This window comes from Sinohyriopsis cumingii, chromosome 10 (assembly GCF_028554795.1).
Source record: "Sinohyriopsis cumingii isolate HCF-2022 chromosome 10, ASM2855479v2, whole genome shotgun sequence".
Taxonomy (NCBI): Eukaryota; Metazoa; Mollusca; class Bivalvia; order Unionida; family Unionidae; genus Sinohyriopsis; species Sinohyriopsis cumingii.
Window position 1 is genome coordinate 58797895 of NC_142970.1, and position 27333 is coordinate 58825227.

The following is a 27333-nucleotide window of genomic DNA, read 5'->3' on the forward strand; positions in this document are numbered from 1 at the left end:
GTTCCATTAGAATTTGGCTGCCGTCGAGAAAATATGTTTCTTATCGTGTTTTGATTAATTGTTAAACATGCATATCTACTAAAATAGTGACTGACAAATGAAACTTAACTACGTGTCGATCTTAATTGATTTATTTGTGTGACTAATTAGCCAACTCAATGCACACCCAAATGTTTACCAATAGGTGTTTTCTTACTACACCTCCTTTGATAATTAAGGTAATCATGTTTCACCCAATCATCCAATCAGAATTATAGCATATGCTACCGACTCCTCACTAGCGACCGAGCGACAAACTGGTTTCGAACTTCAACCGTTTAGGATACTGATAAAACAATGCGCGTCTTCAAAGGAAGAAGCTAGTCCAAAAGTGCTGTTCATGACTGGCTGAATGGCATTTATGATTGGTGGAATTCAACCAGTTACGTCATGGTAAATTATACTAGTTATACTCGCGTATGCAAAAGACATAAACAAATTCTGGCATATGTATGAAAGACTATCGGTACCATGGGTAGTCATAATCGGTATGAATAGTTGTCGGTACCTAAGCTCAGGTAGTAATAATCGGTATGAATGGCTGTCGGTACCATGGGTGCTCATAATCGGTATGAATGGCTGTCGGTACCATGCGTAGTCATAACTGGTATGAACGACTGTCGATGCTTAACCTTGGAAAGTCATAATCTGTATGAATGGCTGTCGGTACCATGGGTAGTCATAATCGGTATGAATGGCTGTCGATACCTAACCTTGGATAATCATAATATGTTTGAATGTCTGTCGGTACCATGGGTAGTCATAATCGGTATGAATGGCTGTCGATACCTAACCTTGGCTAGTCATAATCTGTATGAATGGATGTCGATACCTAACCTTGGATAGTCATAATCTGTATGAATGGCTGTCGATACCTAACCTTGGATAGTCATAATCTGTATGAATGGCTGTCGATACCTAACCTTGGATAGTCATAATCTGTATGAATGGCTGTCGATACCTAACCTTGGATAGTCATAATCTGTATGAATGGCTGTCGGTACCATGGGGAGTCATACTCGGTATGAATGGCTGTCGGTTCCATGGGTACTCATAATCAGTATGAATGGCTGTCTGTACCATATTGTGACGATGATAACATTGAACTGAATTGGGGATATTCTGATTTGAAGTCTCACTGATGATGATAATATTGATCTGAATTGGGGATATTCTTAGTTGAAGTCTCATTGACGATGATAACATTTAACTGAATTAGTGATATTCTTAACTGAAGTCTCACTGATGATGGTAACGCTGAATTGAATTGGGGATATTCTTATTTGAAGTCTCATTGACGATGATAACATTTAACTGAATTGGGGCAAAATCCACCCTTTTTACTGGATATATGACACATTTTGCCCTGAATTTGGAGGGTGACCAACAAATCAAACAGATGCCTTTATCTTGGCCTATTACTAAAAATCAAATAGATTCATTCAGCTTGGTCTATAAATACAAATAAAACAGAACCTTTCAGCTTGGTCTATTAATACGAATCCAGTAGGTGCCTTTATCTTGTTATATTAATACGAATATTAATACGAATCAAATAGATGCCTTTATCTTGTTCTATTAATACGAATCCAGTATATGCCTTTATCTTGTTCTATTAATACGAATCCAGTAGATGCCTTTATCTTGTTCTATTAATACGAATCAAATAGATGCCTTTATCTTGTTCTATTAATACGAATCCAGTAGATGCCTTTATCTTGTTCTATTAATACGAATCCAGTAGATGCCTTTATCTTGTTCTATTAATACGAATCCAGTAGATGCCTTTATCTTGTTCTATTAATACGAATCAAATAGATGCCTTTATCTTGTTCTATTAATACGAATCAAATATATGCCTTTATCTTGTTCTATTAATACGAATCAAATAGATGCCTTTATCTTGTTCTATTAATACGAATCCAGCAGATGCCTTTATCTTGTTCTATTAATACGAATCCAGTAGATGCCTTTATCTTGTTCTATTAATAAAAATCAAACAGATGCCTTTATCTTGTTATATTAATACGAATCCAGTAGATGCCTTTATCTTGTTCTTTTAATACGAATCCAGTAGGTGCCTTTATCTTGTTCTATTAATACGAATCCAGTAGATGCCTTTATCTTGTTATATTAATACGAATATTAATACGAATCAAATAGATGCCTTTACCTTGTTCTATTAATATGTATCAAATAGATGCATTTATCTTGTTCTATTAATACGAATCCAGAAGATGCCTTTATCTTGTTCTATTAATAAAAATCAAACAGATGCCTTTATCTTGGTCTATTAATACGAATCTAGTAGATGCCTTTTTATTGGTCTATTAATACGAATCCAGTAGATGCCTTTATCTTGTTCTATTAATAAAAATCATGCTTTTATATTGGTGTATTATTACAAATCCAATAGATGCCTTTATCTTGGAATATTACTACAAATCCAATAGATGCCTTTATCTTGGTCTATTACTACAAATCTAATAGATGCCTTTATCTTGGTATATTATTACAAATCCAATAGATGCCATTATCTTGGTATATTATTACATATCCAATAGATGACTTCAGCTTCGTCTATTACTATCAATCCAATAGATGCGTTTATCTTGGTCTATTACTACAAAATCCAATAGATGCCTTTATCTTGGTGTATTATCACAAATCCAATAGATGCCTTTATCTTGGTCTATTACTACAAATTCAATAGATGCGTTTATCTTAGTCTATTACTACAAAGCCAATAGATGCCTTTATCTTTGTATATTACTACAAAGCCAATAGATGCCTTTATCTTGTTATATTACTACAAAGCCAACATATGCCTTTATCTTGATATATTACTACAAAGCCAATATATGCCTTTATCTTGGTGTATTATTACAAATCAAATATAGATGCCTGTATCTTGGTCTATTATTACAAATCCGATATATGTCTTTATCTTGGTCTATTATTACAAATCCGATATATGCCTTTATCTTGATCTATTACTACAAAGCCAATATATGCCTTTATCTTGGTCTATTACTACAAAACCAATAGATGCCTTTATCTTGGTCTATTACTACAAAACCAATAGATGCCTTTATCTTGGTCTATTACTACAAAGCCAATATATGCCTTTATCTTGGTCTTTTACTACAAAGCCAATAGATGCCCTTATCTTGGTCTATTACTAAATATACATGTTATGTATTAACAACTAAAACAGAGAAAAATATTCTGACATTTGCTTAATCTTCGTGCCTATTTTTAGATAAATTGAAATGGCGTTAACGCGTCGATATATTATAATGCAAGGAAAACAATTTATTTGATATACAGTAAAACTGGTTCGTACTGCAAGTGCCGGAGACACAGTTCACCATAAGAATTAACTTCTTTCTTTATAAGCAGCCATGTGTCCATAGGCCACATATGCCCAGCTTCCAAATGATTTGAAATAACTATCATACATGTTGCTTTCATTTAAGACCTAAAAATACCTATCTCTGGAAGAAGGAAAACAACAACGCAAAAAGAACCATATGAAGAGATTAATCTGATGTCAGTAATATCTGCTTAGTTTCTTGGAAATATTTCAAACAGGAGTGAACCTAAACATAGAAATGACTAAGTTAATACCTCAAAATAGATGTCAGACGAGACGCGCACACATTAATGACAATTTCTAAACTAAAAGGCGTGGGACCAGATGCACCGACAATAATAATAAAACTGACAATAAAAGGTGGAGTAATTGAGAGCATTAAGGAAAAGCCACAGGCAAAGTTCATCGTATGTTAATTTAGTCCAAGGAATAATACAATAAGCACACACACGAATGTCTGGATGCAGATGTGTAGAAACATGAGTATGGACTGAGAGAGAGAGAGAGACAGACAGAGACAGACAGACAGAGAGAGGGTGTGAGTGTGAGTGTGTGTATGTGTGTGTGTGTGATTTGGATTTTTAACATAGCTTTAACAATTTTTCAGTCATATTGTTACGATGTCTGCAGTGTGGAGATCTGTTCGCTGGGTCTTAACATAGTCTGCCGGGGGGGGGGGGGGGGGCTGGCGTCAAAATGACGCGATTGCGACTTCTGTCTCATATTAAATAACATCCTAACAATTTTAATAGCTGCAATAAAAGTCTTCTGTACCAAGAAAATTATTTTCATTTTTTTAAAAAGTATACAAGACTTTTATAAGTCGTTAGTGACTAACGACCAATTTCCAAGGTCATGCTTTCAGTGCAGAAAACGACGTGATACAATCTTCTTTATGCTTTGTAAAATGAACGTCAGATCTCCACTGCCCCACGCGAAGATCTTAACAATGACTGCTTAGGGGTCATGTTCTAGTGACCTGTTATTACCATAATAACTAATTTTATCCGAATATTAGATAAAGTCTTATATCTTGACGTCTGGGAGTCTAAGTAGTATGAAGAGCATCGATGTGTGCCGAATGAAGGTCACCAGAACATGACCCTTAAACGCTCGCTGTCAAATTGTCAGGTAGGACAGTAGAGATCCGATTGTAATCAGATTGCTCTATTACTTGATAGGCAATTAGTGATTGAATATTTTTGCCCAAACGTTTCTGTGTAATGACCTTAACTGGAGAAACATTCAACATGCAAACCAGCCTAAAATTATTACAGTCATTCTGAATTGCCTGGACCCTTAACTATTCAAATTATCTTTTTTTTTTTAAAGTAAAATTTCTCTAACACATTACAAGCAATCATTCCTAATAGTAATTGTATGTCTCATGAATATTTATAAAGTCCCAACAGGAAATTATATGCTTCAAAAATGTCTACAAAGTCCTAACAGTAACTATATGTCTCCTAAAAGTTTTTAAAAATTCTAACATTAATTAGGTCTCATAAATGTTTAAAAAGTCCTAACATTAATTATATTTATCAGAAATGTTTAACAAATCACCAATTCAAACGAGATTAACTGTGAATATCTAATCTTTGTTGTTTGGTTCTACCTCAGAACTAGATATATTTTATCGTTCTTTTTCGAATCTTTGTTGTTTGGTTCTATCTTAAAACTAAACCTGTTTTATCATCTTCTTTTTCGAATGTTTTCTATTTACTTATTTATTTATTATCTAAGAACATGATCTGTGTCATCATTATTTTATCTAATAAGGTCATCGTTCATTATTGTCCTGTCTTTTAATTGTCTGGTGTAATTAGGCTGTCTATACTGTGTATTTAAAGCACGGAGCAGAGACACGCTCTGCGAATCTTCCTCTTTTCAGCGTGTATTGTAGGCAATATACTTCAGGATTATTATGCGTTCGTACTACACAATATGCTTTATGATTATTATGTGTGCAATATACGCAGTATACTTAATGATTAGTATGCGTCTATAACACGTAATATATTTCATGATCATTATGCGAGTATTATACGCAGTTTACTCCATGATTGTTATGCGGATATTGTACGCATTATACTTCATGATTATTATGTAACACTGCCCGTTCCACAAACATCTAACACATGAAAATTCTGCGCAAAACTTTCTAAGCCAACAACGTCCTGGTATTTTTCCATCTCCAACTTTCATTGGAAAGAAAGGAGTGTTAAAATTTGATAACCCTCTCAGACCTTCATACCGTCAAACCTGCATGCATATTCCCCATGAATGCACACTTTCTTCCTTTATAAAGTTTTTTTTTTTAAAATACCAAATGATATGAAACCACTCGGTGTGCCTCACCTAACAGCGCAGCTTCCAGAATGGCACTTACCTGTAAAATAAAAAGAAAACAACTCTATAAATCATTATGTACAAATATGTTAAGTACGCATTCAATTATATACGCTTCAAGTAATATTCTGCGTGTAAAGTGTGCAAATTATTCAGCAATGAGAATACTACATGTACGTAAAGCATTGAATATACAAGTACTCATAAATATTCTGTGTAGAACCTGGGCCAACAAAATTGGATTTTTATTTTTTCTCTCACTTTCACTAATATTTACGAAATGAGCTTTTTGGCCAACAACTTAAATAGAAATTGAAGGTGTGATTGCCTGTTTGAGTTGGTTAGGGGCACTGGTGTAAATAAAAATAATCTGTAGGAAAAAAAACCTGGCGGTGGTAGGTCAGACCCTACATGGCGGTGATATGAACCTTTGGTCAAGGTAAGCGTTCTCTAACTCACCTTACTGTGGAAAAAAAAACAACATTTTTTGTATTATTAGACTTTCCATCACCATGACAGCTGACTTTTTGATCCCATAATGTATAGGACTCTGTATTATCACAACGACAGATCAAGGAACTTACCCTAGAACCAACGTTATCATGCAAAACCTATTTTTATTGGAGACAAAATGACCCTGACCTTTTAACCCGAATATCATTTGTCTTTTTCCCCAAGCTAAAGTGTAAACGTTCAACAAACGTTGATCAATGTACATTGTCTAGAACCAAAATGTTATTTGTCTTCTTTCAGCCAGTGACCTTGACCTTTGACCCTCTTGACACCAAAATCGATAGTTGTATTCCATACCCCATTTGCAAGCCAGACACAAATAAATGAAATTGGAAACAGTTGCGGACGGACAGGCGCACGTACATAACAATCTAACGCGCCCCGCTTATGGCAGGCACATATACAGAAGAACAATTCATGGAATTCAAAACTTCCGTGGCCAAAGTTATTAACAAGAAGCGCAATAAAACACCTGGAGAAACCTTTCCTTCGCATCACGTACGATATTAACTTTAAACACGTACGTTAGTAATACTAGCATTTTAAGGACACCAGCACAATCGCGGCTAAATGGCACCAACAAAAGACAAAGTTCGAAAAATAGTAAAAATGGATTGCAAAAAAAAAATACGATGATAAACCTTTCAAATAAATGTAAATATGAAGTACAAGACAAAACATGAAAATGTTTTATTTCTGTAAAATGTTGTAAAATAAAAGAAAGGTAACACATAATCCTTAACATATATTTAAAATTTGCTTTTCTGACTTGTCTACGGTCAAGACAGACGGCAATGAACTGTAATAAATGCAGATTGCCCCAAAAGAGGATTCTTTTTCACCCAAAGGTCTGGCTGAGCATTGTCAAATTGTTTTGGTATATTTTGTATAAATTATCCAAACAGTTTAAAAGCAAAAGTGCTTTAAAAAAGTGAGATTATGGTTTGATTTTAACTTAAATGAAGCACATCATCCTTTATATAGATTTTCCTCGCCTTAAAATAAAAACAAGATTTATACACCAGACCACAAGGGAATAACTATGCAATTCTATTCTCCATAACATGTCTTATTTTATACGATAAATTACTTAGCTTTTGTCGGTATTCTACACGAACAAGCTACTTTTAACCAGAACTATAGATGCGTTCTTTTAATTTACATTTCTTGTCTAGAAGCACTTGGTATAGATAAAACATTTTGATTCCTGTCTTAAACTAGGCAGCAAGAGTGATTTGAGAGTGTTACAGAAGCTTCGACATCGTGATTCCTGGTACGGTTAACGCAGTGATAAGAGTGATTTGAGAGTGTTACAGAAGCTTCGACATCGTGATTCCTGATACGGTTAACTCAGTGGTAAGAGTGATTTGAAAGTGTTACAGAAGCTTCGACATCGTGATTCCTGATACAGAATTTTCGACATCGTGATTCCTGATAAGGTTTACTCAGCGGTAAGAGCGAATGGAGAATGTTACATATTTTTTACATCATGATTTCTGTTATCGTCAACTCAGTCGTAGAGTGACTGGAAAGTGTTAACAAGTTTCGACATCGATTTTACATATAAGTTTTTACTCAGCTCCAGTTTGCTGCAGTTTGATATTTACAGAAAACTAAACCTAACAGCATTTCTGTTTTACAGTCCTGGCCTCGGGTAAAAGAGCTACAAATGTGAGATGCACATCAGATATCGACCACCTAAGCGAAGAGTGTCATCAGTGACGGATCTCATCGAGCTCTACCTTACTCTTTCACGCAACAGATTACACTTAAAATAACCGAGCCTTAATCACGGTCAATCAAAACTCACTAAACGTATATAAAAAAACAAGCCGTTTCGACACTGTTTTAAATTGTTTCAAAGCATATATCAAATTCATTACCAAAGCATAACTCAAACTCAACCATAAAGTAAAGCGCAAACTCAGTGACGAATTAAAGTTCAAATTCATCCCATGGTCTGCATGATATTAAGGTCAGGCTCCATACTCGTCAAAAAAATTCGAAGCATAAAACTGAACTCAAAACGCAAGATCCAAACACATGGGAGGAGGGTGACATTTTGCAGATACATATTTTTGCAAGTTTTAAAAGAAAACAGTGGTACAAAAGAACCTGAAATGTCTGCAGTTCTAGCAGTTTTCCAAAGTAAAGTTATTCAAAATCAACAATTCTTTAATTCTGGATTGAAATGTTTTTCTAGACCATTGTCACATTTTGTTATAGGCCTATAACATTCATATTTGATATTGTAATAATGAAATTCTAACGCTGTAACAATCATATTCGAATATCTTGTAGCATTCATATTCTATTAGCGTAACAATCTTATTCTAAAATTGTAACAATCATACTCTAATATGTTGCAACATTCATCATTCATCTTCTAATACTGTAATACTCAAATTCTAATATTGTAATACTCAAATTCTAATACTGTAATACTCAAATTCTAATATTGTAATAATCCTCTAAAATTATAACAATCATACTCTAATATGTTGCAACATTCATCATTCATCATCTAATATATTGTAATAATCATCTTCTAATATTGTAATACTCAAATTCTAATATTGTAATAATCCTCTAAAATTGTAACAATCATACTCTAATATGTTGCAACATTCATCATTCATCATCTAATATATTGTAATAATCATCTTTTAATATTGTAACACTCAAATTCTAATATTGTAATAATCCTCTAAAATTATAACAATCATACTCTAATATGTTGCAACATTCATCATTCATCATCTAATATATTGTAATAATCATCTTCTAATATTGTAATACTCAAATTCTAATATTGTAATAATCCTCTAATATTATAACAATCATACTCTAATATGTTGCAACATTCATCATTCATCATCTAATGTTGTAATAATCATCTTCTAATATTGTAACACTCAAATTCTAATATTGTAATAATCCTCTAATATTATAACAATCATACTCTAATATGTTGCAACATTCATCATTCATCATCTAATGTTGTAATAATCATCTTCTAATATTGTAATACTCAAATTCTAATATTGTAATAATCCTCTAAAATTGTAACAATCATACTCTAATATGTTGCAACATTCATCATTCATCTTCTAATATTGTAATAATCATATTCCAATATTGTAACAATCATACTCTAATATGTTGCAACATTCATATTCTAATATTGTAACATTCATATTCTAATACTGTAACAATCATATTTTAAAATTAAAAAAGAAAAGAAATTAGATCTGCTTCTCACGTGGTAAGCAAAAGACGTGTTATTCAGAAGATTTTCTTTTAGCTGAGCCTAGGGTCAAGGTAGCGAAGGCTTAGCATGGTAACTCGTGGGGGGGGGTCTTTCTTTTTTTTCCCCTGTCTTTTCCAAAGAGGACCTCGTAGAGAAGTTATATTAAGCGTGACACAACCCCAGTTCCTAATAATGACAGCAGATTCATTAATATAATAAGGGTCATTTGTATTATTGAGATTCAGGAATACTGCAAAGTTTATATTCTTCGATGATCCATTATATACTAACTAGTTCATGTGTCTTAAATACTTGATAAATTAAATTCACTTATGTAACTTCAAATGTGAAGTATGTGAAAAGGAAAACAATAACTGAAATTCAAAATGTAACGCCTAAAGAATGAAAAGAAGATTCCAAAATATAGATTTTTCTTATAGTTTTAATGACATTGTCTTTTGTTGTTGATGAATTTCTTTAAATGTTAAGATTTGACCACATGTAAAAATGTCCACTACCTTTTTACGAGTGAAGAAAATGCAACAAAATTACTGAGAAACTGACAGATAGCGACACAGATTGAGATAAAAACGACTGAAATCGACTTAAACTCAAGTACGAACAAACTGTATAAGAAATTAAATCGAACAAAAGGTTTTGTTCATATTTCTTGTGCGAAGGGAAACCTGTCGTTATTTGTCATGGTAACTGATAGTCCAGTCTGAAAGTGAAAAGAAAGACAACAAATTTCCTTACTAAAACAAAAATAAATAAAAAAAAATAAGTCAATCCCTACAGAAAACTAGGCAGTTATACACCATTTTATGAGATCTAATTGCAGTCACTGGAATATGACGGACGATGAATCACAAGGAATATGAAAATATGCAGAGATATATCACAGGTGTGTTTTTTACATTTATATTTACGTTACTGAAATGCCTGCAGTGATATCTTGCACCTAGGTTAGCTACAAAAGTCAAAGGTATATTTCTTGACAAATGTATTTGTTTTCCAGGAACGACGTTCCTAATGCAAACTAATTTTAATTTGCATTATTTGGTATATAGTCCAAAACGTAGTAAGTACTACTTCCTAAAACTTATCATGCCATACTTCCTAAAGGAAGGCTTGGTCTTTTTTAAGTAAATCACAAAGCCAGTTACTACTACTCACACAAATGATTCATGTAAATTTTTGTAGAAAAGTAACAGATTTTTTTTTGTTTAGTTGTTTCTTGCAAAAAAACTGAAGCAAATATAACTTATCAGAAAACTAATTATAAATGGACCCGACCGGTACTTGAGTGATTATCGCCATTTCTTAACAATAAAAACTGGAAAACGAGAATGTAATTAAAAACAATATAAGACACAATTGATATATTGACCGAGAACGGATGACGCACGGTACCTGACAGAGAATGGATGACGCATGATACTAAACGGACGATAGAAAGCACGGTTGTCGCTGCGTTATGAAGTCTTTTGTAACCTTCAACCTGAAGAGCCATATTCTATGAGTCAACAAACTATTGCATACCGTGATACAAGTAATTACATGCTGGTATTAATTCTGTTCCTGGTGTAATAACTATCTATATATGTTTTGCTATAAAATTAAAACCATGTAGTTGTAAGTATATATGCAGCATGCATGTATCGTAATTGTAAATATATATGTAGCAGGTATATAATATCTATAATCTGTATTTACTGTCTATAATCTGTATTTACTGTCTATAATCTGTATGTACTGTCTATAATCTGTATTTACTGTCTATAATCTGTATTTACTGTCTATAATCTGTATTTACTGTCTATAATCTGTATTTTCTATCTATAATCTGTATCAACTGTCTATAATTGGATCTGTATTTAATATATACATAATCTGTATGTACTGTCTATAATCTGTATTTACTGTCTATAATCTGTATTTACTGTCTATAATCTGTATTTTCTATCTATAATCTGTATCAACTGTCTATAATTGGATCTGTATTTAATATATACATAATCTGTATGTACTGTCTATAATCTGTATTTACTGTCTATAATCTGTATTACTGTCTATAATCTGTATTTACTGTCTATAATCTGTATTTCCTATCTATAATCTGTATCAACTGTCTATAATCTGTATCAACTGTCTATAATCTGTATCTGTATTTAATATATACATAATCTGTATTTGCTGTCTATAATCTGTATTTCCTATCTATAATCTGTATCAACTGTCTATAATCTGTATCTGTATTTAATATTTATAATCTGTATTTACTGTCTATAATCTGTCTTAATTATCTATAATCTATACTTATTGTCTATAATCTCTGTTTACTGTCGATAATCTGTATTTCCTATCTATAATCTGTATCAACTGTCTACAATCTGTCTCTGTATTTAATATCTATAATCTGTATTGACTGTCTATAATCTGTCTCATTTGTCTATAATCTGTATTTACTGTATTTAATCTGTATCTGTATTTAATATCTATAATCTGTATTCACTGTTTATAATCTGTCTTAATTGTCTATAATCGGTCCTAACTGTCTATAATCTGTCTCATTTGCCTATAATCTGTATTTACTGTATTTAATCTGTATCTGTATTTAGTATATATATAATCTGTATTTACTGTCTATATTCTGTATCAACTGTCTATAATCTGTATCCACCGTTCATAATCTGTATTTACTGTCTATAATACGTATCAACTGTCTATAATCTGTATTTACTGTCTGTAATATGTATCAACTGTCTATAATCTGTATCAATTGTCTATAGTCTGTATTTACTATATACGATCTGTTCATACACATACTCGAGAAAACTGGAGAACTAGATCTAATAGAACTACTTGCATAATACCAAAATATTCTTCATAAAAAGGTTTTAGTGGCAATATGACGAAACCACACTTATGTCACTGTAATTTATTACGATAAATATGATCGTGTAAGTTATTAACTACACTTATGTCTGTGTAAGTTATTAACTACACTTATGTCTGTGTATTTTATTAACTACACGTATGTATGCATATGTTATTAACTACACTTACGTCTGTGTAAGTTATTAACTACACTTATGTATGTATATGTTATTAATTACACTTATCTGTGTAATTTATTAACCACACCTTTGTGTAGGTTGTTAACGACACTTTAGTTCATGCAAGTTGTTAACGACACTTCAGTCTATGCAAGTTGCTAACCACACTATACATTTTTGAAACTCGTCTTATCTTTATGCAGTGTCCGTATATAACGACGAATCAGTGCAGAGACAACACTGGTAGAATGACATCACGCGGAATATTTCTTATTTCGCTAAGTTCAATATGTTCTTCACTTTTTGCACAATAATCCTACTTAAACCGAATCTACATGCTTATCTTCAGATCACGTACAAGCAAATACAGAATGTTTTAGAAACGTCTCTTAAAGTACATATACTTTATAAAGTAGTTCTTTCCTCCCAAAAAGGGACTTGAAAGTGACTATGCTCTGTGTGTGTGTGTGTGTGCGCGCACGTATGTACTGTTATTTACAGACAGTTGTACACGTGTGTACTGTTATTTACAGACAGTTATACACGTATGTACTGTTATTTACAGACAGTTGTACACGTATGCAGTTATTTACAGACAGTTGTACACGTATGTACTGTTATTTACAGACAGTTATACACGTATGTACTGTTATTTACAGACAGTTGTACACGTATGCACTGTTATTTACAGACAGTTGTACACGTGTGTACTGTTATTTACAGACAGTTATAGTACTGTTATTTACAGACAGTTGTACACGTATGCACTGTTATTTACAGACAGTTGTACACGTATGCACTGTTATTTACAGACAGTTATACATGTATGTACTGTTATTTACTGACAGTTGTACACATATGTACTGTTATTTACAGACAGTTATGCACGTATGTACTGTTATTTACAGACAGTTATACACGTATGTACTGTTATTTACAGTTGTACACGTATGTACTGTTATTTACAGACAGTTGTACACGTATGTACTGTTATTTACAGACAGTTGTACACGTATGCACTGTTATTTACAGACAGTTGTACACGTATGTACTGTTATTTACAGACAGTTATACCCTTTGGACTTTTACTGTCAAATTTGCTGTGACTCATCTATGTAACCATGTAGGGTCTTGCAACACGATAACAATCTAATCCAACGTCAAGGTGAATGGAGAATTAGTACGAAATAAAGTAACATATATATAAATGGCACTGTGCTGTTAAGCCTCAAAGTTTTATGCCCTGTCATGTTGTACGGTAGTGAATGTATTCTTTCAATGAAAATGAGCACATATGGCGATTATTTTCTTTTAAACTTGCACTTGCAGAAACTCAGTGGCAATGAAGTCATTAATACAAGTTAAGCACACAATTAATGTTAAGCACACACTTAATATCATGATCGTGCTTGGATGTTTGTTTTTATTTCTAAAACTAAGTATTATGTGCACATTTTATACAGAGAAATCAATTAAGGCAGAGCGTGATTGGAACTACTAATAACTGTGATCTTTTAAAGTATCGGATACGTAAGCGTGTTTTTTTTTTTCCTCAAGGGTATAAGCGGCCGACGGCTGACCCCCCCCAGTTGCATCTGAACAACGCGTAGTACTGCGTGTTAACACAACAAATGTACAAAATATAGTCAAACGCATTTAAATATTCCACGTTTTTAGTATTTACCATTTTTAACTGTTTAATTTTTTAATCTTTTGTAAAAAGAGTAAACATTTCATGCTTTAACCATATCATCAGACTGGCAAATACATGACACTTCCTTACGGAAATTCGATAGGCGAGAGCTTCTGTCAAAACAGGATTCACGTCTTCGTGAGATCTGGAACAGGTTTATCAAAGAGCGTAATAATTCATTGGTTATACGTGCATACAGATTTTTAACAAAGAAAACTTAATTTTTTTTTTTAAAAATCCATGTCTCGACTCAATCTCAGTTTTTAAGAAATTTTCTGTTTTTCGTAGAAAACACTTTTATTTGGGGATGTTAATTAGATCTTTTTTGTTTTGGGATTTTCAAGCCATCTTTTATTCATTTTGTTTTATAAAGAAAATGTCCGTCATCAGTGATTTGAATTTTACTAAAGCTTAAATTTCATTCTAGGTGTTACTGTAATAATTAGTAATGAAGTCCATGGCTCTGAGTGTAGTAATACTCACTAGCAACGTCTCTGAGTGTATTATACTCATTAGCAATGAACTCCACGGCTAAGAGTGTAATTATACTCACTAGCAATAAACTCCATGGCTCTGAGTGTAATATACTAACTAGCAATGAACTCCATGGCTCTGAGTGTATCATACTCACTAGCAATGAACTCCATGGCTCTGAGTGTAATATACTCACTAGCAATGAACTCCATGGCTCTGAGTGTAATTATACTTACTAGAAATGAGTTCCATGGCTCTGAGTGTAATTATACTCACTAGCAATGAGTTCCATGGCTCTGAGTGTAATTATACTCACTAGAAATGAACTCCATGGCTCTGAGTGTAATAATACCCACTAGAAATGATTCCATTGCTCTGAGTGTAATACTCACTAGAAATGAGTTACATGGCTCTGAGTGTAATTATACTCACTAGCATTGAGTTCCATGGATCTGAGTGTAATTATACTCACTAGTAATGAACTCCATGTCTCTGAGTGTAATAATAGTTATTATTAATGAACTCCATGCCTCTGAGTACAATATACTCCATGCCTCTGAGTGTAAGAAAAAGTCATTGGAACTTCATCTGCAAGTGCTAGTAACAGCAATGTCATAGTAACCGGAAATTTTCATAACCATTAAGGCATATGAAGCACCTTGTTATCGAAGTTATCGTGGAAACCAAAACTGAAATTACCATGGAAACCAAAGCAACGAAAATCGTTTCAAGGTGAAGACCATGAAGAACCACCGTTTTCATTCAGGACTGATTAATTCGCAAAAAAAACTGAACAATGTAGACAATTTAATAACTCAGTAAATTTAAAGACGCTTAAATCGTACTATTTATAGTGACTTAATTGACAGTCAAGGCCCACCCTTCATTACTGCAGCAAATTAAATAAAACGTGCCCTTGATGAAACAGCTGGTAATCATCATAACTGCCCATACCTTATACATAGAGCCATAATGTTAGCTGGCACAGTGCTTGATGTTCGTAAAATAAAGTAATTGGTGCATGCTGTCTGAGTAGATGTTCTTTTCTTATTTATATCTCAAGACGTATAGCATTATCTGGCACCTTAGAAAAATACTGAACGTTTCGTCAAGCGATTTGGTCGTCTACCCCACGGCATTAAATTGGGTTGCCTTGAATATATATGCCTGTTTAAAAGGGTATCGTTCAATATCATGGCTGATTCATGTATGTAACTAATTTAATACGAAGAACCTTTGGAGAAACACACAAATTGGATTTGAAACCTGTAAAGAGAGATTTTAGAACAACAGTAACCCACGCCCCGCACCAAAATAAATAAATAAGCCTCTTCACGCAAAACCCTCTGCACAATAAAAAGCACCATTTGTGGATTCAATCATATTCCAAGATCACTGTGATTGTCTACTTTACGTAACATGTCTGCATCACAACCCAATGGTTCGAGTATGTCCATGTAACATATCCAGTCCAGTCTGTCCATGCCACTTATCCAGATGATACGGTAATGGTTTAAGTCTGTCCATATAAGATGTGCTGATGATATCCCAACGGATCAAGTCTATCCAGGTAACATGTCCAGATCATACCCCAAAGTTTCTGGTCTGTCCATAAAACATATCCATATCACACCCCAATGGATCAAGTCTGCTCATGTAACACGTCCAGATCATACCCCTAAGTTTCAAGTCTGCCCATGCAAAATACCAAGATCGCACCACCAATGAACTAAGTCTGCCCATGCGACATATTCAGATCACACCACAATGGATCAAGTCTCCCCAGGACGCATGTCAAGATCAAACCCGAACGGTTCAGCTCTGTCCAGGTAACATGTTTAGATCATATCCAAATGTTCAAGACTATCCATGTAGCGTGCTTAGACCATAACCAACTCTTTGAGTCCGTCCATGTAACACGTTCAGATAATAACCAACGGTTCAAGACTATCCATTTAATATATCCAGATCATATCACAAGGGTTCAACTCTGTATATGTAACATAGCGAGATCATATCACAACGGTTCAGATCTGTATATGTAACATAACGAGATCAAAACGGTTCACGTCTGTATATGTAACATATCGAGATCACACCCCAATGGTTCACGTCTGTATATGTAACATATCGAGATCATATCACAACGGTTCACGTCTGTATGTGTAACATATCGAGATCACAACGGTTCAAGTCTGTATATGTAACATATCGAGATCATATCCCAACGGTTCAAATCTGTATATGTAACATATCGAGATCATATCACAACGGTTCAGATCTGTATATGTAACATATCGAGATCACAACGGTTCACGTCTGTATATGTAACATATCGAGATCACACCCCAACGGTTCACGTTTGTATATGTAACATATCGAGATCATATTACAACGGTTCACGTCTGTATATGTAACATATCGAGATCATATCACAACGGTAAACGTCTGTATATGTAACATATCGAGATCATATCCCAACGGTTCACGTCTGTATATGTAACATATCGAGATCACAACGGTGCACGTCTGTATATGTAACATATCGAGATCATATCCCAACAGTTCACATCTGTATATGTAACATATCGAGATCGTATCAGAACGGTTCAGGTCTGTATATGCAACATATCGAGATCATATCACAACGGTTCACGTATGTATATGCAACATATCTAAATCACAACGGTTCACGTCTGTATATGTAACATATCTAAATCACAACGGTTCACGTCTGTATATGTAACATATCTAAATCACAACGGTTCACGTCTGTATATGTAACATATATAAATCACAACGGTTCACGTCTGTATATGTAACATATCGAGATCATATCCTAACGGATCAAGTCTGTATATATCCCAACGGTTCAATTATGTCCATTAAACATTTGCAGATCATACCCTTACGGTTCACGTCTGTCCGTGTAACATGTCCAGATCAAACCCTAACGGTTTAAATCTGTCAGATAACAGCCCGATCATACCCTAACGGTTTAAATCTGTCAGATAACAGCCCGATCATACCCTAACGGTTCACATTTGTCCATGTAACATGTCCTGATCACAGCCAGATCGTTTAAGCTTGTACTTGTACGGTGAAGGATAAACTCAGACATACGTTTTACACTGTAAAAATGTACATTATTGTGACAGAGGCACGCTACAGTGCATAAGGACAAGTGCGTCTACACGTTAGCACGGATGGGCGTAAACCATGATCACAGAGATTTCTCAGAAATTAGCTGGGGTGAATGCAGTTACAGAACTCACCGCGAATAAAGCCACGCATCGCGATAATGAACTTCTAAGATTTATTACGTTTCCATTTGATCTTGCAAGACTAATTTGGCATAAGCCCAAACTTAAGTATTTTTGAGTTTTTACTTAACTCGGTGTTTTTATTCTTAGAAGTACCAAACAACTGATGAATAAATCCTTGTTTTTAATTTCATTCACTCCGTATAATAGTGCATATGTACTAAATATGAAACAGTATTCGTGTCTTGTACCGAGATAGAGGAAACAATTTGTCGAATATGTGTACATCTATCATTTTGCAGTTGAAAACTTCCACACGAGTCTACTGACTCAATTTTTAAAAGAAAGTCATACATCCTTAATGCGAATTGGTACCTAAACCGTTCATTTTCTTACCTTCTGTTGTCACATAATAATCTAATAAATTCATATATTTGAAAAAGATATATTGCTTCCCTAAAATGTATACAACGTTTCTGAATTATTCTTTGTGTTCCAAATAGTGTAAGTTTCTCTTCTTTCTCAGTATCACGTGTGCCACAAGCGCGCCTGTAAATGATACAGCAGTAAATTCTAAATTATTGTGAATCATACTACAGTACATATTTTCGCCAGTAATTTTGAACTAAAATAATGGACTTTAGTTGAAGTGAAACTAACGTTTTTGAGAATGATTTAAATCTTTTTTTTCCTTCAATTTTCAGTGCTGCTAAATTTCTTCAAATATCTAGTGGAATTTGTAGAACTAACTTCTGAATTGTTCTGTTCTAAATCGGAAAATTCGTCCATGGGATTGATAAACGTTATCTTACCTGAAATCGTAAAATTTAAAATGTCGCTAGAAGCTCCTAACCGAATTTGCATAAATTTTGCCTGTCTTGAACAGTTCTCTTTTTATTTGTATTATATTTATTTTCCATCTTCAATGTCATTGTAAGAGCTTGGTGAAATAATTACTTCAGACAAGCGTAATAATGACAGAATTGTTACGGAACAGTTCAAGAGTAACGAAACGTTTTGATACCTCACTGTGACACCACAATTTGTTTTTCTTTAAAGCGTTGCAGGGTATGGCAGCCAATCCGCAATTTTGTAATCTAGTTCATTCCAGCCAATCCACACTGTTGTATTCTAGTTCATTCCAGCCAGTCCGCAATGTTGTAATCTACTTCATGCCAGATATTAACCAATCGGAAGAAATAATTCGTTCATTTAGCTAAATGTTTGACACAGCATTTGTCATGGTTGTTCTGTTGACTTGCTGGACTGCACAAACAATTATTAAACTGCGCATTGTTTCTCGTGACATGTGTCTCACATAATGTCATAACAAAATTCATTCTCTACATTTTCAAACTTTATTTCAAATCAAATATAAATTATTAGGGTTAGGAGTTCTGACATGGGACTGGGTATAAGGTCCGAACATACCAAACACCTACAGTCCCACTAGGAATAGAATTATGACACATATGATGAAGTATACATATAATCTGTATAATATCAAAGGATTTCGTATATACCATGTGACACTGCATAATTATAATTAGCACAATCTCAAGAAGGCCTTGTGCACATCATGTGACACTGTACAGCTATAATTAGTACAATTTCAAGAAGGCCTCGTGCACATCATATGACGCTGTACAGCTATAATTAATACAATTTCAAGAAGGCTTCGTGTACACCATGTAAAACTGTACTGCTATAATAATACAATCTTAAGAAGGCCTCCTGTATACCATGTGGCAATGTGTTGTTATAGTTATAATGAGTACAATCTCAAGAAGACCTCATGTACAGCGTGTAGCAATCTACAAATACAACAGGTATCAGCCATACAATAAAGTAATGATAAAATCAATATAGCCTCGTATATAATGTATAACAAAGCATGGACATGATCAGTTAGCCTCAAAAAGGCCTCATGTATAATGTATAACAAAGTATGGACATGGTCAATTAGCCTCAAAAAGGCCTCGTATATAATGTATAACAAAGCATGGACATGATCAGTTAACCTCGAAAAGGCCTCGTGCATAATGTATAACAAAGCGTGGATACAATCAGTCTCAGAAAGGCCTCGTGTATAATGTATAACAAAGCATGGACATAATCTGTTAGCCTAAAAAAGGCCTCGTGCATAAAGTATAACAAAACATGGACATGATCAGTTAGCCTCAAAAAGGCCTCGTATATAATGTATAACAAAGCATGGACATGATCAGTTAACCTCGAAAAGGCCTTATGTATAATGTATAACAAAGCGTGGATACAATCAGTCTCAGAAAGGCCTTGTGTATAATGTATAACAAAGCATGGATATGATCAGTTAGCCTCGAAAAGGCCTCATGTATAATGTATAACAAGGCGTGGACACAATCAGTCTCAGAAAGGCCTTGTGTATAATGTATAATAAAGCATGGACATGATAGTTAGCCTAAAAAAGGCCTCGTGTATAATGTATAACAAAACGTGGACACAATCTGTCTCAGAAAAGCCTCGTGTATAATGCATAACAAAGCATGGACATGATCAGTTAGCCTAAAAAAGGCCTCGTATATAATGTATAACAAAGCATGGACATGATCAGTTAGCCTCAAAAAGGCCTCGTGTATAATGTATAACAAAGCATGGACACAATCTGTCTCAGAAAAGCCTCGTGTATAATGTATAACAAAGCATGGACATGATCAGTTAGCCTCGAAAAGGCCTCGTATATAATGTATAACAAAGCATGGACATGATCAGTTAGCCTCAAAAAGGCCTCGTGTATAATGTATAACAAAGCATGGACATGATCAGTTAGATTCAGAAAGGCTCGTGTATAAAGTATAACAAAGCATGGACATGATCAGCTGGCCTCAAAAAGGTCTCGTGTATAAAGTATAACAAAGCATGGACATAATCAGTTAGCCTCAGAAAGGACACGTGTATACCGTGTGATAAGATTGGCTAAACAATTTACCCAAAGTACCAAACATAATTCATTTAATTGCAAGGGTTATTCAGGTACGGGTGTATATAGATCACACATTAATTAGTTCAGCTTGATAACTTATGTGACAAGGCAGTTATTATATTATTTGCAAAGAAATTAAATCAGAGCAAAGAACCTTGCTTTTCTTTTCCATCGAACAAAGTTGGGGTTTTTTTTTTTTGTCGCACAAAAGTGCATTGCCTGTCTAAAGCAATAAATATGATTATTTCACCAAAAACATATTCCATTCAAGTATAAATACACCACGTGCACATCTGTCTCAAGTTACTGAAATAATTTCATGCTTATTCATGTCTGTTTTCTAATACTTTAGATAGGCATCAGATAAGAACAGACAAGTGAGGCGAGGAAATGACTCAATGTAAAATTTAATGGTGGTATTTTATCCAACCATCATGAAGTGCGTACAAGTGGGATAGGAAATCAAGTACAACTGACCTATACACGACTGTGAATCTTAATTCTACTTAGCAGTGATCTTGATTGACCGCTAACAGTGACCGCTGACAAGAGATCATTATGCTGTCAGCAGAAAGTTGCTATTTGTGCAGTAATCTGTACAGCAAGATGTCCGAATTCTTGCTGACTAAACACACCCACCGAATCACTACTTGCCGACTAAACACCTACACCTGAGGACTTTTAACTTTATAACATGAACAAATTCGACTTGATATATCTTTTCTGTTCTCGTCCAATTTTTAATTTGTTTTCCAATGCGATTCAAAAGTGTTTCTGAAATCAGCTTGCAACAAACTGGATGTAATTTAATTCTGTTTAATACCTTAACGTCATGTCAATCAAGATAAGCTCGAACAAATGAACAAATAAAGGAGTTATATATAACTTACAGGGAACCTCATAAGATTCACAAGGAGCCCTAAAAGACTTACAAGGAGCCCTATACTACTGACAGGAAGCTACACGACTTAAAAGGAGCCTTATCATACGTACAAATAGCCCTGTACGACTTACAAGGAGCCTTATACGACTTAAAAAGAGCCCTATACGACTTAAAAAGAGCCCTATGCATCTTACAAGGAAGCCATATGATACGTACACGGAGCCCTAAAAGATTTACAAGGAGCCATATATGACTTAATCAGGGCCCTGTACATCAATGACCCCCACCCTCGACGAGCCGACAATCAACACTTATACTTCACACCGCATGAAACTGGAGTTGTATACGCCGTTGTAGACAATGGCACTAAATATATGCATCTGTACTTGACACAGTTTTTAGATAAAATACATTACGCGTTATCTGATATAAACTTTAAAGTCAATACCATCCAGTGCTCTAATCGACTTATTATGTACAAAACTATGAACAGAAATGTGCCACACCCACCCACCCAGGTTTAGATGTTCGCTTATAAGTGTGAAATCTAATATAATATAACACAGAGTCCTATTAAATTAAATCTTGCAGACTGATAAAACTAAATCTTGCAGACTGATAAAACTAAATCTTGTAGACTAATAAAACGTAATGATATTAATTAAACTGACGTACAAATAATCTGCAAGCTGATTTCATTTCTTAATAGTGAAATTTAAATGAAAAACCCAGGAGATTGTCGTAAAAAAAATAGAAAACGGAGACTGTCGTAAAATAGAAATAAGTTAACTACATCTTACATGTTATTTATTCTTCAAAGCTATCAGCTAAAGCTTTGGCTAAAATTTGCAACTCTGCAAACTCGTTACTCAAGGACTCAGTTTACGGCAACGCAAACATTGCCCTTACTTTATAGAAATATATTTTTTATCAGTGTACATGCGTGTATGTGTCTGTATGTAAGTTTATTTTTAATAACTTAGTAACTTTTCATATACAGTACTACCACATACAATTTCATGATATACAACCAAGTCTCGTGAAAATACAAGATGAACGATCATGCTTGGTGATGTAAAAATGCGTGATGAACAATCAAGTCTCGTGAAAAATGCATGATGAACAATCAAGTCTCGTTAAAATACGTGGTGAACAATCAAATCTCGTGAAAATGCATGATGAATAATCAAGTCTCGTGAAAATGTGTGATGAACAATCAAGTCTCATGAAAAGGTATTGTCTGAAGGACAGATCGACAAAATGTATTGAACGTCTTCAGTCGAATGAATGGATGTGTTTTACAACGGTGTATTGATGAATGGATGTGTTACAACGGTGTATTGATGAATCGATGGATTTTACAACGGTGTATTGGTGAAGGGGTGTGTTACAACGGTGTATTGATGAATGGATGTGTTACAACGGTGTATTGATGAATGGATGTGTTTTACAACGGTGTATTGATGAATGGATGTGTTACAACGGTGTATTGATGAATGGATGTGTTACAACGGTGTATTGATGAATGGATGTGTTATCGTAAGTATCGTCAAAATTTGTGATGAACAATCAAGTCTCGTGAAAATGCGCGATGAACAATCAAGTCTCGTGGAAATGCGCGATGAACAATCAAGTCTCGTGGAAATGCGTGATGACCAATCGAGTCTCGTGAAAATACGTGATGAAAACAATCAAGTCTCGTGAAAAAGCATGATGAACGATCAACTCTCGCGAAAATGTGATTAACAATCAAATCTCGCGAAAATACGTGATAAACAAAAATCATGTCTCATGAAAATGTGTATGAACAATCAAGTCGTGTGAAAATGTGTGATGACCAATCAAGTTTCGTGAAAATGTGTGATGAACAATCAAGTCTCATGAAAAGGTATTGTCTGAAGGACAGATCGACAAAATGTATTGAACGTCTTCAGTCGAATGAATGGATGTGTTTTACAACGGTGTATTGATGAATGGATGTGTTACAACGGTGAATTGATGAATCGATGGATTTTACAACGGTGTATTGGTGAAGGGGTGTGTTTTACTACGGTGTATATATGGACGGATGTGTTTTACAACGGTGTATTGGTGAAGGGGTGTGTTTTACTACGGTATATATATGGAGGGATGTGTTTAACAACGGTGTATTGGTGAATGTATGTATTTTACCACGGTGTATTGATGAAGGGATGTGCTTTGCAACGGTGTAGAGATTACGGGTGTGTTTTACAACGGTGTAGAAATGAAGGGATGTGTTTTACAACGGCGTAGAGTTGAAAGGATAAGTTTTACAATGGAGAGGTGAAAAGGTGTGTTGTACAAAGGTGTAGAGATGAATGGATGTGTCTTACAACGATGTAGAGATGAAGGGATGTGTCTTACAACGATGTAAAGATGAAGGGATGTGTTTCACAACTGTGTACAGGTATAGGCGTGTGTTTTACAACTGTAAAGATGCAGGGTTGTATTTATCATCTGTGTTGAGATGAAGGGTTGTGTTTTACAACTGCGTAGAGATGAAGGAATAGTGTAGAGATAAAGGGGTGTGTTTTACAGTTGTAAAGATGCAGGGTTGTATTTATCAACAGTTTGGAAACGAAGGGTTGTGTTTTATTACTATATAGAGATGAAGGGTTGTGTTTTACAGCTGTGTAGAAATAAAAGGGATGCATTTTACAACTGTGTAGAGATAAAGGGGTGTGTCTTACAACTGTATAGATGAAGGTTTGTGTTTTACAGCTGTGTAGAGATGAAGGCATAGTGTAGATAGAGATGAAGGGGTGTGTTTTACAACTGTGTAGAGATGAAGGGGTGTGTTTTACAACTGTATAGATGAAGGGTTGTGTTTTACAGCTGTGTAGAGATGAAGGGGTGTGTTTTACAACTGTAAAGATGCAGGGTTGTACTTACCAACCGTTTGGATACGAAGGCTTGAGTCTTATAACTGTATAGAGATGAAGGTTTGTTTTTACAGTTGTGTAGAGATGAAGGGACGTATTTTACAACTGTGTAGAGATGATGGGATGTGTTTTAGAACTGTGTAGAGATGATGGGATGTGTTTTAGAACTGTGTAAACATGATATGTCGAGATACTGATAACACTTTTAGGAAAAATAAAGATATTTATTGGGACAGAGGCTGCTCCTATCTCTTAAGCGTCAATCTGAACTACATAAACGACTTATTTACTTGCATATGAATGCAAAATCCATGTTTATTACAAGTCGATACGGAATTCATACCTATTTTGTACTAAGATGATTGCATTTAACGGCAGAGAAATCAAACAAATTTATTTTCTTTGCCTTTTGCTTGGTGTCAGACTACAATAATCACAAAAGAAAATAATGAGAACAACAATTGTTACATGGGCAATATCTAAACGTTCGTGGCAAACATCCAACTAAAACAAACCAATCTTCATTAGTTCAGCGTGAAGTTGTATTACCACCAAAGGTTGTCGCAAATGCAAGCAAAGCTTTAGATATGACTTAACAAAGTCTTTTCTCTTTCAAGAAAATCTAATATATCTTAATAACCATCTTCCGTTGCGAAATCGAAAAATTATAAAGAACCGTTACCTCTAGCTTCTTGAAATATAAGTACTGCAATATCCATATCTAATGTAATAACACTCCCTCGTGTAATATTTAACTGTAATTTATTTTACACCAAGTAATGTAATGCCTATACATATTGCAATAAGAGTCCGTCGTGTAATACTTAACTGTAATTTATTTTACACCAAGTACTGCGATGTCTATACCTAATGTAACAACAGTCCCTCAGCTAATAATAAGCACTGCAATATCAAACACATAATGTAATTACAGTTCATCGTGTAATGGGCCCGGGTGGCAGAGTGGTCTAAGACGTTCGCCTTTACAATTTACTGACATCTCACCTCTGTACGTGTGGGTCCTAGTCTCGGCTCGACCATCTTGGGTATGTGAGAAAACTTGCATGCAGCTTCCCTTCAGTTGGTGATTCTTTCCGGGGTTCTGTTGGATTCTTCTTCCACCAATCTACTGGCCGCCATACACAGCCCACCCCTACTCCCTGTGTGCTTCTTATTACAACAGGTGAAACTGTTTCGGCCAAAACGCACAAGGCTGGATTAATGGTGGAGCAAATGGTGCAGCTGATCGGGGTAGGGGATGGGGCACAACACATTACAAAATACCTGTGCTGATATTTGCTCTCTACGCTTCAAAATGAACTCGCTTGACATCTCTGCTACACCAGTGCTGTGTTATTTACCATTTCAATCGTCATGCTAATCGGACTGTCTCAGTCATCGTCCCTCAGCTCAGACCAATATATCCCCGATATACTCATTCTAATTCACTGATTGAAGTCTTAATGCGAATTTCCTCTTTATTTACGAAACCTCTTTAAACCCACTGCATTATTCCAACAAACTGCATGCATCAGCGTGGACAAATGTTCAAAAAATAATTTACTGTCAATTCCGTCTTATTTCCTAGCGCGTTATTTAGTGTCGAAACTTGGTTAACTCGCGTTTTATTTTCCCCGAATTAAAGGGAGGCCGTTAGTTCTAGGAATGCTCTCTAAAATGCAGTTGTATGCTCCCTGACGTTGAGTTACTGTCAGGCTAATGAAAACTAACTGGGGCACTCGACTGGTGAGATCGATGTATTTGTACAGAACAGCTGTTGATTTCTCTGGAGAATACATATGAAAAGCCCTGTCTACTGGAAATTACCGGTCTTTGTGAATAACACGATTACAAGCAGCCCTTCAAATAATGAACGCAAGCCCGATTGCTATATAGCGATCCAAGCCAAACAAGCTGATCGGAGGAAAAAGTCGATACATACATACGCACACAAACACACACACTTGTGAGATTTAATGGCGCATTGGTAGAATCCTGGTTTTATGGCGCCGTGTAAGTTCAGGAAGGGCAGAAACGCATACGAAACAAAGACAGAGTCACCCCAACCCCCAATAAAGTAAAACAGTAAAATAAGTAACTCTTTAAAAAGAATCCCTAGAATGTCCTGCATTGCTTGTGTGCGTGCGTAGGCATATCAATTTCATTACTCCTCGTGTTTGTTTCTGTGTCACTTGTACGTGACTTAGGTCTCTTTAAGCATGCTTCCATGAAAGAGTAAATCTTTTGTCTGATTATATATATATATATATATATATATATATATATATATATATATATATATATATATATATATATATATATATATGCGCCAATGTTCTAGAAGCATTCTAGATAACATTTCAATTTGCGAAGAGAGTAGTTTTGTTATTTTTTATGTTTACATTGAAAATAAATATAAACGTGTCACAACATACATGTTTAATACATTAATGTTATGTTTCGTGCCAAAAGGACTTCGACCTCTTGTAAACTCGACGGTGTGTTTGATGGGTCGACGTCATGCAGTAAAACGTGTTAATGGTGAGCCTTTAGTAACCAGTCTGCTCCT

At 34.7% G+C, this 27333-nt stretch overlaps 1 protein-coding gene and 1 pseudogene across 4 annotated transcripts in view; one reads left to right on the forward strand and one right to left on the reverse strand.

The window, feature by feature from the left end:
- LOC149790206 (epidermal growth factor receptor-like) overlaps positions 1-27333 on the reverse strand; it is a 320772-nt gene that overhangs the window by 227475 nt on the left and 65964 nt on the right. The window lies entirely within an intron of this gene.
- LOC149790207 (uncharacterized) lies at positions 11445-13164 on the forward strand (annotated as a pseudogene).